This window comes from Rutidosis leptorrhynchoides, chromosome 8, assembly GCF_046630445.1.
Source record: "Rutidosis leptorrhynchoides isolate AG116_Rl617_1_P2 chromosome 8, CSIRO_AGI_Rlap_v1, whole genome shotgun sequence".
In the NCBI taxonomy this organism is placed as follows: domain Eukaryota; kingdom Viridiplantae; phylum Streptophyta; class Magnoliopsida; order Asterales; family Asteraceae; genus Rutidosis; species Rutidosis leptorrhynchoides.
Genome location: NC_092340.1, coordinates 119,634,200 through 119,649,874, shown reverse-complemented (window position 1 = coordinate 119,649,874; position 15,675 = coordinate 119,634,200).

The following is a 15,675-nucleotide window of genomic DNA, read 5'->3' as shown; positions in this document are numbered from 1 at the left end:
CCGATCTACAATCAAAACCAAAATTATAACCGAAATGTTCCATACAATAACCAACAAGGTCCTAGTAATCAACAAGTATATAATAATACTTACAATCAGCAAAGACCTATTTTTCAAAATAAACCACCACAAACCGATGATAAAAAGCCAAATTTAGAAGATATGATGTCAAAGCTAGTTGATTCTCAAACGCAGTTTTTCACATCTCAGAAACAAGCCAATGAACAAAATGCTCAAGCATTTAGAAATCAACAAGCTTCTATTCAAAATTTGGAGCAAGAAGTAAGCAACCTAGCAAGGTTGATAGGTGAAAGAAAACCGGGAATTCTACCTAGTGATACAAATGAAAACCCCCGGAATGAAACAGCTAAAGCCATTACTACAAGAAGTGGTATTACACTTAAACCACCTGAAATGCCTGTAATTTCTGATGACTCTATTCCTACTCCACAAGAACCACAGTCTGAACAAGATAAGGAAAAAGAACCGGTAGTTGAAAAGGTTAATGAAGATAACACAGTTAAGGCTAAAACTTATGTTAAACCATACCAACCACCACTTCCTTACCCGAGTAAAATGAGAAAAGAAAGACTTGAAGCCGAGCAATCCAAATTCTTGGATATGTTTAAACAGATAAATGTTAATCTTCCTTTCATTGATGTGATTTCAGGAATGCCTAGATATGCTAAATTCTTGAAAGATTTAATCACAAATAGAAAGAAAATGGAAGAACTCTCGCCTGTTACTATGAATGCTAATTGTTCTGCAGTGCTGTTGAATAAGATACCAGAAAAATTATCTGATCCAGGAAGTTTCACAATTCCATGTTTTCTGGGTAGTCTTAGTTCAATAGAAGCATTGGCAGATTTAGGTGCTAGTATAAATTTAATGCCGTATTCACTATACGCTAAACTAGACCTTAGAGAATTGAAACCAACATGAATAAGTATACAACTAGCCGATCGATCAGTAAAATATCCTAGAGGGATAATGGAGAACATGCTAGTTAAAGTTGGTACTTTAGTATTTCCAGTAGATTTTGTTATTCTGGACATGGAAGAAGATTCTCGAGTTCCTCTCATATTAGGAAGACCATTCTTAAACACGGCTAAAGCAATAATAGACGTGTTTGGTAAGAAACTGACCCTAAGTATAGAGGACGAGAGTGTTACCTTTTCAGTTGATAGATCAATGCAACAACCGCAATCTGCAGATGATACATGTTATTATATTCATACTATAGATTCACATGCAGAATTGTTAGAAGAATTTCCAGAATTACAAGGAAAAGGAGAATGTTCTTTAGGAGAAGGAACTGAACCAATTGATGAAACTGAAATGTTAGCTACACTTATGGCTAACGGATATGAACCAACAACAGAAGAAATTCAAATGCTAAAAGAAGAAGACAGATATCGATATAAATTATTGATAGAAGAACTACCGACATTAGAGTTAAAGCCACTTCCAAACCATTTGGAATACGCTTATTTACATGGTGAATCTGAATTACCTGTAATAATATCGTCTTCTCTTACTGAAAATGAAAAATCTCAACTAATTTCTGTGCTATAAGCTCATAAACCAGCTATTGCATGGAAAATTCATGATATTAAAGGAATAAGTCCTTCGTATTGCACACATAAAATCCTTATGGAAGAAGATCATAAAACGTATGTGCAATGCCAACGAAGACTAAATCCTAATATGCAAGATGTTGTTAAGAAAGAAATTATTAAACTGCTTGATGCAGGTTTAATTTATCCAATCTCTGATAGTCCATGGGTAAGCCCAGTTCAATGCGTACCTAAGAAGGGTGGCATGACTGTCATCACAAATGAGAAAAATGAGCTTATTCCTACTAATATGATGGCGTGTTTGTATTGATTATAGAAAATTAAATGACGCCACCAGAAAAGATCACTTTCCCTTACCTTTCATTGATCAAATATTGGAAAGATTAGCCGGAAACAGTTACTATTGTTTTCTTGATGGTTTTTCCGGATACTTTCAAATTCCAATAGCACCCGAGGACCAAGAGAAAACCACGTTCACGTGCCCTTATGGTACTTTTACTTACAAACGCATGCCATTGGACTTTGCAACGCCCCTGCAACCTTTTAAAGGTGCATGATGGTGATTTTTCATGACATGATAGAAGAATGCATGGAAGTTTTCATGGATGACTTTTCAGTCTTCGGTGATACTTTTGAAACATGTCTAGTTAATCTTGAACGAATGCTTATTAGATGCGAACAATCAAATCTAGTTCTTAATTGGGAGAAATGCCATTTCATGGTTAAAGAAGGCACCGTTCTTGGTCATAAAATTTTAAAGGAAGGAATTGAAGTGGATAGAGCTAAAGTAGATGTAATTGCTAAACTTCCACATCCCACCAATGTTAGAGGAGTTAGGAGTTTTCTAGGGCATGCCGGTTTTTACCGACGTTTCATAAAAGATTTTTCTAAAATTGCTACTCCTATGAATAAACTCCTAGAAAAGGATGCTTCATTTATCTTTTCAGATGAATGTATCAAATCTTTTAATATTCTTAAAGAAAAATTCACTAATGCGCCGATCATGATAACTCCAAATTGGAATCTACCGTTTGAACTAATGTGCGATGCAAGTGATTTTGAAATGGGAGCCGTTTTAGGACAAAGGGTTGAAAAACGATTTCAACCTATATATTATGCTAGTAAGACGTTACAAGGAGCACAAACGAATTACACGACTACTGAAAAAGAACTCCTTGCTATTGTTTTTGCTTTTGACAAATTTCGTTCATATCTCGTTCAACCTAAAACGGTGGTCTATACCGACCATTCTGCTCTTAGATACCTATTTTCGAAACAAGATGCCAAACCAAGATTAATCCGTTGGATCTTACTCTTACAAGAGTTCGATATTGAAATCCGAGATAAAAAGGGAGCAGAAAATCTCGCCGCTGATCATCTTTCTCGTCTTGAAAAACCTGAATTAGAAGTTCTAAATGAATCGGCCATATAAGAAAACTTTCCTGATGAATATCCATTGAAGATAGATTGTAATGAAATTCCATGGTTTGCAGACTATGCAAACTACTTAGTATGTGGATTCCTTGAAAAAGGATTATCGTACCAAAAATGAAAGAAATTCTTTAGTGATATAAAACACTATTTCTGGGAAGATCCACATTTGTTTAAAAGTTGTCCTGATGGAATAATACGATGATGTGTATTCGGAAATGAAGCTAGTTAAATCTTAAACCATTGTCACACAGGACCAACAGGAGGGCATTATGGACCTCAGCTCACAGCAAGAAAAGTTTACGATGCTGGATTCTATTGGCCTACAATTTTCAAAGACGCACACCTTCTTTGCAAATCATGTGATGCTTGTCAAAGGGCCAGAAAAATAAGTCAACGTGATGAAATGCCACAAAATGTCATTCAAGTATGTGAAGTATTTGACATTTGGGGTATTGACTTTATGGGTCCATTTCCAAAATCTCATAATAATCTCTACATTCTCGTTGCCATTGATTATGTATCTAAATGGGCGGAAGCACAAGCTCTCCCAACTAACGATGCACGAGTTGTAGTCAACTTTTTAAAACGTCTTTTTGCAAGGTTTGGAACACCGAAAGCTTTAATAAGTGATCGGGGTACTCATTTTTGTAATAATCAACTTGAGAAAGTTCTTAAAAGATATGGAGTAACTCATAAAATCTCCACCGCATATCATCCACAAACAAGTGGACAAGTTGAAAATACCAATCGAGCATTAAAACATATTCTAGAGAAAACCGTAGGATCAAATCCGAAGGAATGGTCCATGAAATTGGAGGATGCACTCTGGGCTTTTAGAACAGCCTACAAAACTCCAATTGGAACCACACCTTTTAAACTTTTTTACGGAAAAGCATGTCATCTTCCAGTAGAAATTGAACACAAAGCATTTTGGGCTTTGAAGACATGTAATCTTGATTTACATAAAGCTGGACGTCTACGGTTAAGCCAACTAAACGAATTAGAAGAATTGAGACATGAAGCATACGAAAATTCGTTAATCTATAAAGAAAGAACGAAGAAATGGCATGATCAAAGAATCATAAGTTCAAAAGAATTTAAAGAAGGAGACAGAGTTCTTCTTTTCAATTCACGATTCAAGCTATTTCCTGGAAAATTGAAATTAAGATGGTCTGGACCATTTATAGTCAAAAGAGTTTTCCCATACGGAACAATAGAGTTAATAAATTCAAATGGGATTGAATTTAAAGTTAATGGTCACAGAGTTAAACATTACATACATGGTCCGATGGAAGTTGACAATGAAGTCAATCATAATTTCACCACCCAAGAAAACCTTCAAAATGAAAACATAAATATGTTATCAACAACATATGAAAAATCAAAATTGGAAAATAGGGAGGATTCAAATTGGAGTGATGAAGAATAATTCTTATACAAACCTTCCATTCCAAGAAACAAAGAAAAATGTGAACAAGAAGTTCAAATAGAAGTGAAAGAACCAAGAAAAGAACACCTGAAAAAGGTTTACAAACCAACTCGACTTACTAAAGCAGGAGACCCGGGTGAATTTATCATTTCTTGCTTGCTTAATGATGGTACTGTATATAATGGACTCGCAGATTTAGGAGCAAGTGCAAATATTATGCCTCTTTCCTTATACAAAAGATTAGGTATGGGTAAATTAAAACCAACCAAAATAGGTGTTCAATCATTTTACCTAACCATTAAACACCCGATTGGAATAGCAAATAATTTACTTGTTAACGTGGAAAGTTTGACCTTTGTTGCAAACTTCATAGTGATTAATATGGAGGAAAACCTTGATATTCCTCTAATTTTAGGTCGCCCATTTTTAACAACCACTGAGGCATTCATTGATGTAAGAGAAGGTAGAATGACACTTAGGGATGGTGATACATCGATCACCTTTGTGAACCGAAAGTTTAGATCTCCACCAACCAAAACTGTTAAACCAATACAAATGCATAAGTGTGGGGAAGATGAAGAAACACTTAATGATGATCCGATCACAAAGAACCCCATTGATGATACGAAATTAGATGAACCCGTTTTTAACAGTTCAACGAAGAAACTTTATAAACGGATTCACGATGCTAGGATTAAGGGAAACTTTAAGTTATGTAACCGATTACTATCCAATTTATCGCCAAAAGAAAAAGGCAATGTTAGTTGAATTTGTGAAAGCTACGGAGGAAATCAATAAATGGATTGAAGCAAAAGTCAGAGACATATAAATTGTTGATAATCCAATTGACAATAACGATAATCACAATTTCAACACCACATCTAACTAAGTGTGGGGAGGTTCGAATCGTTTTAGGGTAATATGTATTTCTATTAGAGTTAGATTTTCTGTTTTCGTGTAGTTCTCGAGAATGGAATCCGAATGGTCTTTTCCTAGCAGACCCTAAAGAACTAGTCTTCTCCCCCCATTCTAAATTTTTATTTTTTAGGTTTTACGAGATGAAGACTTCCTGTGAACTAAACCATGGTCTAATGCTACATGCTTTGATCACTAAACGTAATAATGACACCCTTCCAAGTGAATTGGTATCATTAATCAGAGGTAAATTGGACGGAGTAAGAAAAGAATCCAGGAACGAAAATAATAAGTTACATTTTGGTAAAGGAAAATCAAAATCTGCAGCAAAAAGAAGAGCACGACACCTTGAAAGATGTCACAAATGCGGAAAATGGTCACACGAAGGAAAATGCTCGACGAATCAGACATATTCCAATACCGAATTTGTTACTTTATGCAGAGATGGACCGTTCATATGTTTCGAAGAAAAAACATTAAATGCTCGAGGTTACGCCTATGTAGCTATCGAAAACCAATTAGTCTGACTATCTTATGAATGGGCTAAAGCAGGTCACTAAGAATTCTATTTCACAGGTAAGTATGTACAGTTTTTTATGTTTATTTTATTGTTTTTAACCTTTTGATAATAAACGCTAAATAGTTCGCTATAAAGTATTAAATTGGTATTCAATAAAATTAGGTTTTGCGACCGAAATTATTGATATCATACAAAAATTTATTACATCACTGCGAAATTTACCGTTTATTCTTAAGGTATAAATATCTTTAATCAATCAAACCAAAATATTTCAGAAATTCGTCAGGAGTAAAACTAGGTAATATAATCGAAATTACTTTACCGAAAAGAGGGGCGTATATTTTTGATAATATTTGATTGATTAAAGTGGGATAAAAGACCAAAAAGATTTTTAATTTTTAATTTTTACTTTATTTTTAAAATTAATGTATTAATATTAAATTAATATTGTAAAACTTTTAAAATCAATATATTTAAGTTTGTAAATATTTGAAAAAAAATTTATGATTTTAATATAAGTTTGTATATATAAAAACAAAAATATTATATAAATTTGGTGTGAATTTTTAAAATTTTCATAATTTTTAATTTTATGCATTTTAAATTTAAGTTTGGTGTGAATTTAAAAACAAAAATTTACTTTATTTCATTAAGTTAAAATTTTGATATTTAAAATTCGTCGTGAGTTGAAGACTAGGTCGTTGAACCGAAATTGCTTTACCCGAGGGCGGGACGAGAAATTTTATTATTATTATTTTTAATCTTATTGATCTAAAGTATGCCAAAAACATTAAAAACCCAAAAATCTTTGCTTTTAAAACAACGCTTAAAAAGTGACAAATTTTAAAATTTTGTCAAGGGACGGACTAGGACAACGATCCGAAACGCCCTCATTCTTAAAAGGAAATTTTTTTAAAAATTTTTTAATTTATGTTTTATTAGTTAAAAGTTTTTATAAAAAATAAAAAAATAATAAAAAAACAAACAAACGCCAATATATTTTGAAACTTTGGTAAAATTTAATTATTTTTCTATGCTAATCACCCTCAATAATTTAAATTGTTACTGATTTCTTGCAAATGAGGGCATTGCAAGATCTTAAGTGTGGGAAGGGGTTAAATTCTTTCGGATTTTTAAAATTTTTGACTTATACACTTGGTTACCATTAAAAATACTAGTAACGCAGTAGTTGTATTAGAATCTAGTGCTCTCTGATAATAAAGAACAGCCTAGTCTTATATACAGACTACCCAATTCTAGTAAAATTTTCAAAATTTTCAATTAAATGAATTCAAAATCATGTTTATACATATTTATGAACGATAAAACTAGGTGTTAATACCGAAATTATTGTTACCTCGGAAAGGACATAAATTGAGAAACAAACCAAAATGTTAGAATTCATTTAAAATGGAATAGAGGATAATAAAAAGGAAAATAAAAGCCAAGTGTGAGAAAAATTACCGAGTTTTTTAAAACATATATCGCATATTTTGTACAAAAATACTTTTGTTTTGGACAAAATTAACCATTTTACCCGATTTATTGTAATACTTTTGAAAGAAAGATGGATCTACACGATGAATCAATTCCATCATTAAAAGGAAGTAAAGTCTTCCAAAAAAGAAACGCGCTTCTTGATTTAGGTCATGAAGTTGTCGTCCAAACCAGCTGTAGCTTGACAAAAAATCTAGAAAAGTCATCTCTAAAATCAGCAGGAAATCCACGGACCTCAGCATCAAACAGGGTCGCCAAGTGGTCAGACTTATCCTAACTATGAGAGGATCTGTGTCGTAAAATGGGGAGGACGCCGTGCAAATTAGCTTGATAAGACTAATGAATCAGACCCCCAGTAAGGATAATCTCCTTAAAAGATTAAAAATCAGCTTGAGATTGACCTTAAAGATTGAGAATTACAAACTCATGGAATTCGATGATATCTAAACTCGAGCTTGAACGAGAAAATATTTTGATCAAAATTACAAACCGATTTGTTTTCTGAAAAACCCATTTTTAATGCGTTCATTACCATTGAACGTAAAATCCTGAGAATTCACCTGGAATTCATTAGGTCACCTGAACCAAATCGGGTGTCAACCGTAAGAACGGTGGTTGCATAGCATGGTCGAAGACAGGACCTTGTGCCAGACCGAAAAACCATAAGGGTGAGCTTTACTATTGCTCCTACAAAGGATAGTAATTGCATCCGACATGTTATAGACCATAATTAAAAGCATGTCAGGGGACATTGTCTTAACAGTTGCTTGTTCAACGCTTTCCTTTACAACCGGACGGTAGTTTACCGAAAGGTAATATACGGAGCAAGTATACTGGACGTATTGCTTTCCCAATACAAGGTAAGCAAGTGGGTGACACAAAACCGCAAGTTTTGAGCTAAAATTTTCAAATTTGAAACTCACCTAACCCAAAAAAAAAACATTTTGCAAACACCGGTGAAGGGTTATTCCGGAAAACTTATCTAGGGTAAAAGCTAGATTGAATTTTTAAAAGATCAAATGTTTTCATAAAGATCCAATTTCCTTAAGGATCTAAATTTTTATAGTCATGTGGGACTGTAAACCACATCGTTACTACCATTGTTTATACCGCCGTATAGAAATCACTGATGTTCAAAGTGTGAAGAATAAAGAAGTGATTCTAGTAATTTTATTTCAAGACTATATGGCTTGAGGACAAGCAACGCTCAAGTGTGGGAATATTTGATAATGCTAAAAACGAACATATATTTCATAGCATTATTCCTCAAGAAAGACAAGCTTTTAGTTGCAATTGTTCTATTTACAAGTGATATTCGTTTAAATAATAAAAGGTGAAGACAAAAGACAGATTCGACGAATTGAAGATGCAAACGACCAAAAAGCTCAAAAGTACAAAGTACAATCAAAGTGGTTCCAATTATTGATGAGAAACGTCTCAAAATTACAAGAGTACAAGACGCGAAACGCAAAATACAAGATATTAAATTGTACGCAAGGACGTTCGAAAATTCGGAACCGGGACCAAAGTCAACTCTCAACGCGCGACGCAACGGAGTAAAAATTACAAGTCAACTATGAGCATAAATATAATATAATATATATATAATTACTTAAAATTATATATATTATATTTATATTAATAAAAGTGTCAGCAAACTATTGAACCTGTGAATGTTAGCTGAGAAATACGGCCATGCGATCGCATGGCTTCGAAGAGGAAAACTCATGCAATCGCATGATGTACAGTATCGGGCCACATTGCTATAAAAAGGCAGCTTGTCGAACGATTTATAATATATCCATCCATCTCTCACTCGTACACACACATATATATATATTATATTTTAATTTTAATTTTAAATTCCAATAATAAGGGTATGTTAACGAATGTTGTAAGGGTGTAAGTCGAAATTCTGTCCGTGTAACGCTACGCTATTTTTAATCACTGTAAGTTATGGTTAATGTTATTTTTAAATTAATGTCTCGTAGCTAAGTTATTATTATGCTTATTTAATGCCGAAGTAATCCTGATGTTGGGCTAAATATTAAAATTGGGTAATTGGGCTTTGGACCATAATTGGGGTTTGGACAAAAGAACGACACTTGTAGAAATTAGACTATGGGCTATTAATGGGTTTTATATTAACTAAATGATACCTCGTTGATTTAATATATAGACTTATAATTTGACGTATTTATATATAACCACATACGCTTGACTGGGTACGGTGGCTGGGATATCTATAAATATCAATAATTATTCATTTTACCGGACACGGAACTGGATTAATAGTTAATAGACTTGTTGAAACAGGGGTGGATTACATTCAAGGGTAATTGGTGTAATTGTTAACAAAGTAGTAAAACCTTGGTCTACACGCAGTTGATAACCTGGTGTATTCATTAAACAAAGTATTAAGACCTTGTTACAATTCGAATCGCCAAATAGTTAGAATATTTGACTTCGAGAATAAGAATAATTTGACGAAGACTTTCGCATTTTATGATTATGACTGATGGATTATTATGGACAAATCCGTATGGACATATCGAATAATCCAGGACAAAGGACAATTAACCCATGGTAATAAAACTAAAATCAACACGTCAAACATCATGATTACGGAAGTTTAAATAAGCATAATTTATATATTTCATATTTAATTGCACTTTTAATTATCGCACTTTTATTTGTTGTTATTTTATTTAATTGCACTTTTATTTATTGTCATTTTATTTAATTGCATTTTTGTGACGATCGCTCCAAATCCATATGGACGAACACGTCATTTATCGATTTCATTGCGAGGTATTTGACCTCTATATGATACATTTTGTAAACATTGCATTCTTTTGAAAAGGCACATCATAAATGAATATTTAAATCAAAGGTTTTCGACATCTGATGATTTCTACATATAGACAATCACGTTAATATAATAATTTACAATAATACTTCCATTGACAATGCAGTCAAAATAAGATACATGGTGATGATTTGGTGAATGCAACGTTTCCTTGAAAAATATGCCATGTATGACTCCATGCACATATCTTGTCTAACATATAAGCAAACAGCGGAAGACTTCTAGGGAACCTGAGAATAAACATGCTAACAAGTATCAACACAAAAGTTGGTGAGTTCATAGTTTTAATGTTGCGCATAATCTGTATATAAAGGTGGATCACAAGATTTCAGTTGTTCAATCCAGAAACGTTTATCAAAATATTTTAAAAAATTGAGCACCCTGGTAACTAAACTTAACGTATATATAATTTGTACCCTTTGTATAATCATCTTAATAATACACGCAAATCAACGTGTACGCTTCTCAAATAGCATACGTGCTTTAAAAGGCTAGTGCTCTAGGTCGGACGGGGATATCAAGCCCTATGGATCCATATATAACTACTCGCGCCCACCAGTTCTTATAACCGGCAGTTACTAGTTACCAAAGCTAAGGGATTTTCGGTTCAAACTCAGTGTAGAATTTAGTATGTACTTGTATCCATTGCGTTTAAAATAAAATGCATGTATTCTCAGCCCAAAAATATAGATTGCAAAAGCAATTAAAAAGGGAGCAAATGAAACTCACCTTAGCAGCATATAAAGTCGTTCATCAAAATGTGACCGAAACTCGGATTACCAAATAACCGTAGATCTCAACGTATCAATATTGAGATTAAATATTGTAGGAAAGTACGTAGACGTAACGAAGATGAAAAACACTAGGTTTGATTCATAAATATACCCCTGAACATTACCCATAACCTCCTTGGCAATAACCCATAATTTCCTTAGCTCTATCCCGCTCGTAAAACTCATTTTTAAAATGACACACTCATGACTTCGTCGTAGTATTTTATGTATAATAATACTACTAATAATAAGATTAATAATAATAATAATTAATCTTAATAATAATAATAATAATAATAATAATAATAATAATAATAATAATAATAATAATAATAATAATAATAATGATGATGATGATGATGATAATAATAATAATAATAATAATAATAATAATAATAATAATAATAATAATAATAATAATAATAATAATAATAATAATAATATAAATGTAAGATGTATCGTGTATGTGTATGTGCGTTCTTCAAACTGCCAAAATGATCAAGCTTTTATAATGTGGCCTGAAAATCCCTGCCATGCGATCGCATGGATGTTGTGAGGGGACTCCATGCGATCGTATGGACCCCTTTTCCAGCTCACATATGATTTTTAAATTTATATTTAATTTATATAATTAATTATATATTATATTACTGCAGCAAATAGTGATTTTCGAAAACAATGTAGCATTTTGGGTACTGTAGCAATTTGAAAATACTGTAGCAAATTAGTGTTTTACTGGTTCATCTTAAACGCATTAGTTAACTTATATGAATATCAATCGAATCAATAAACGAATGTTACCATCATTTACTAAATAACTTGAAATTATATATATGTATATATCTTTTTAATATACATAAATCAGTTGTTAAATACACAATGGAAGTTATTTATAAATAAATTTTAATAATAAATATTTCAACTTATCATATATATTCAAATAGATATTTAAACCAATAAGTTTAATGTACGGTATCAAACAATTAATACATTGTTACCTTTTCGAGTTATAGTATATATGTATCTATTTACATATAATTGTTCGCGAATCGTCGAAAACAATCGAAGGGTATTTAAATATATAAAAGTAGTTCAAAAATTTTGAGATTCAGTTTTACAGACTTTGCTTATCGTGTCGGAAATGTTAATCATACAAAGATTAAGTTTAAATTTGGTCAGAAATTTCCGGGTCATCACAGTACCTACCCGTTAAAGAAATTTCGTCCCGAAATTTGAGTGTGGTCGTCATGGCTAACAATAAAAATGTTTTCATGACGAATATGAGTCGATAACTAGAGTTTTATCACGGTTGAATAATATAGATACAACAATCCAATTACTCGAAGCGTATGAGAGAAGTTATCGTAATCAAGTGAAATGGAGAATAGAGATGCGTCTTATCTCTTGATGTAGTAACAATTGATTTCCGGATTTTAAGGAATAGAAAATTTTCATAATCTAAATAAGATTTGATTCTTCAAAAATTTGCGGAAATTAGGATTTTCTTTGATTAAATGCGTAATCTGCCTCGATTGCTATGTCTGATATTTCGCTTATAAATTGACTACTTCCATTTCATTTATTTTCACCATTCCTATAATCTTCTTCCTTATTTCATACTTACAAAAGATTTGTGAAAATGCTTCATCCAGTTCTGATTCTTGATATTTTCTTGGCTATCATATCATTCATTCTTCTTTTTCATCTGCCACCAGAGGAGGTTATCTTCTTCTACTATTACCTTGGGGTTATATTGTTTTTCATTCTCCCGTGTCTTTATATTGCTATACGCATTGATATACACGGTTTGTAATTTCGGGGTTGTTTTCGGGCTTCATATTTTCCATTATATTTTGGAGCTTCATGCTTTCGTTTTCTCTTCCCGACTTTAAGTCAAGCGAATAATGGTCCAGAATTCGTAGCTATTCATTTCAGAATGAACATAGTTAATGTTCTAAGAAAGAAATTGTAATGGCATGATATTGATTTGTCAAATTATCAGAATATCTGGAAAAGACCGAATCATCAAGAAAAATATTTTCTTGATATGTTTAGAGGTTAAATAGAATGAAAGAGTTATGTAACATGGTTCATGATGAGGGTATGATCTGAGAACCTTTATCACGTTCCATTAGAAACTCAGTATGACTTACTGTAATATAATCACGTTGATCAAGTGTCATTATATTATACTAACTCATGCTTCAGCTTCCAACACCACTTCCAAAATATTCATATTTTAAACTTGAAAGTTTCAGAATTTAGAAACTAAAATAGTTTCTTTTATGATATAACTCAAATATCGCAAGGAGAAAATTGATTTTCGATACGAATGATTATGAAATTATCTCCAGAAATATGGAGGATATTTATTATGAAAGATACGATGATATCTTAGAATTTCTAATATCAGAGGATGATGAAGAATATTGTCTGCAAGGGTTTAGATTCGGAAGCAAGGTATTCGTTAATGGCTTCAGCAGATACTGAATCATTTGGATTCTTTGAAGGCAGATTTCGTCCTTGTGATTTATCCACAGCCTCTTTCGTCCTTGTGATTTTTCTGAGCTTTGCCAGCACACTATCCTTTATCATCAAACTTTTTAATGTTAAGGTCGTTTACAGTTTTTGCTGCTTCATCAGCATTTTTTCAAGATTTCAAGAACTAGTTCGTAGTTTAAGGTGTTTTTAAGAAACTTCTCATTCGAAATCTGTAAGTCTAGAAGATCGATGTTATCTATATATAACTGTTGTCGTAGAAAATGCTGCGAGATTCAAAATACTGATTGTTAATTCCCGGTAGTTGTAATGGCAATTACCGTTACAAGATGTGGATGAGTACATGATAGGGTTTCAATGAACAATTATAATGGTTTTTCGGAGAGACTTTACATCATGGATTAATGAATTTGCTGGTACCTTTACTGTTAATGTGGTGCAACATGAAAGGTTCCCTAGTAACAAAAACGTATATGCCAAAATTACAAGTCTGAAAGGTCGTCGTTGACTGGTTGAATGGTTGATAATACTGGATACTTTTGGAAAGGAATTGCAAGGTTATTTTCAGTAAAAACAATGCTAAAGGATCTTGCATAGTTTTGAAGTCAAAGTATAGCTTTGAAAGATGTAAAGATCTAAGAATGATGTCACCGGTTCAGAGTTATGGCTTGGATTCTGATCCGTCGATATCAGAATATGTGATTGAATTTGTATGAAATAATTGTGTATCATTGTGAAGATAATGAGTATAGTTAATGATTTTTGAATCAAAATTGAAGAATGTACAGTGTAACATATTAATTGTGAACTTAAATATTTCTCGAGTAGTACCTACCCGTTAAAGATTTCACAATTAATACTTTGTACAAAAGAATTTTTTTATTACCGTCTTTATGAAAATATATGTATGTATATTTTTTTTTCAAATCTAATACAGATTTAATGAGTTAATATCATATTAAGCTCATTTTATTTTCGACTTGACTTAGAAATGATTAATCTCTAAAACATTAAAGATTACATAATCTTTGCGGAGTACTTCGCTAATGTAATCGATACTCCATTATTTATTCTTATTTCTCGGTGAAGGATGTTGATGCTTGTGGAATCTTTGTGAACCTTACAAGGCACAGATGATGTTTTCTGGAAAGTTTCGAGTACATCGAAAATGAAAATGTAAAATCAATTATGTAATTGAATAATACACTTGGTTTATTATGAAATGGAATTCATTAAGTTGAAACATAGATTGTAGTTAACAATGGTTAAGTTGTTAAGGAAGGATGTACATCATTTCATATTAGTAATATGAACTAACCGAGTAGTACCTACCAGTTAAGATTCACACGTAATAGCTTAGTACGAAAAGATTTATTTTGATTTCAAAATTCATATATATTAAATATACATAAAATTTCTTCAGGGGAAATAAGTTAATACTTCATCGGTTATTGTTGCTGGTATTTCTTGATAACTATGATGCGTATGACGTTGATGTTCAAGGTACATATGGTGATGTTGAGGCTTGTGGTGCGGATGTTGTTGGTGGTGGTAATGGTACTGTTGGTGTTGTTGTCGGTGGTACTTTTGATGCTAGAGATTCTGCTGGTGCTTGTAACCTTTGCACCATATTCTCCAAAGCCACTACCCGAGCGCGAAGCTCGTTGACTTCTTCTACTACACTGGGATGATTGGCGGTTCGGACGAGCGGATGAATAAGATCCAAAATTTGAGAGAGTATATGATCATGACGAGATATTCTGGAGATGAGAGAGAAAATGGTATTACGAACAGGTTCGCCGGTAAGTGCTTCAGGTTCTTCGCCAAGAGGGCAATGTGGTGGATGAAAGGGATCGCCTTCTTCTTGTCTCCAATAATTAAGTAGGCTACGAACCCGTCCCCAATTCATCCAGAATAGGTGATGGCTGATTGGTTGATCCATTTCGGTTACACTGTCTTCGGAATTCAGGTGAATATCCATATCGGAATAGCTGTCGGAGTTTAAGGAATTTGAACTAGATACGGGATCCATCTTGTATAAATAGAGAGATGATTTTTGATATGAAATAGATTATAGAATTTAGATTGGTACTCTTTAATACATAATTTACATATGTATATATAATACCAAAATTCCATAAATCACGGAGGAATTTTCGGAA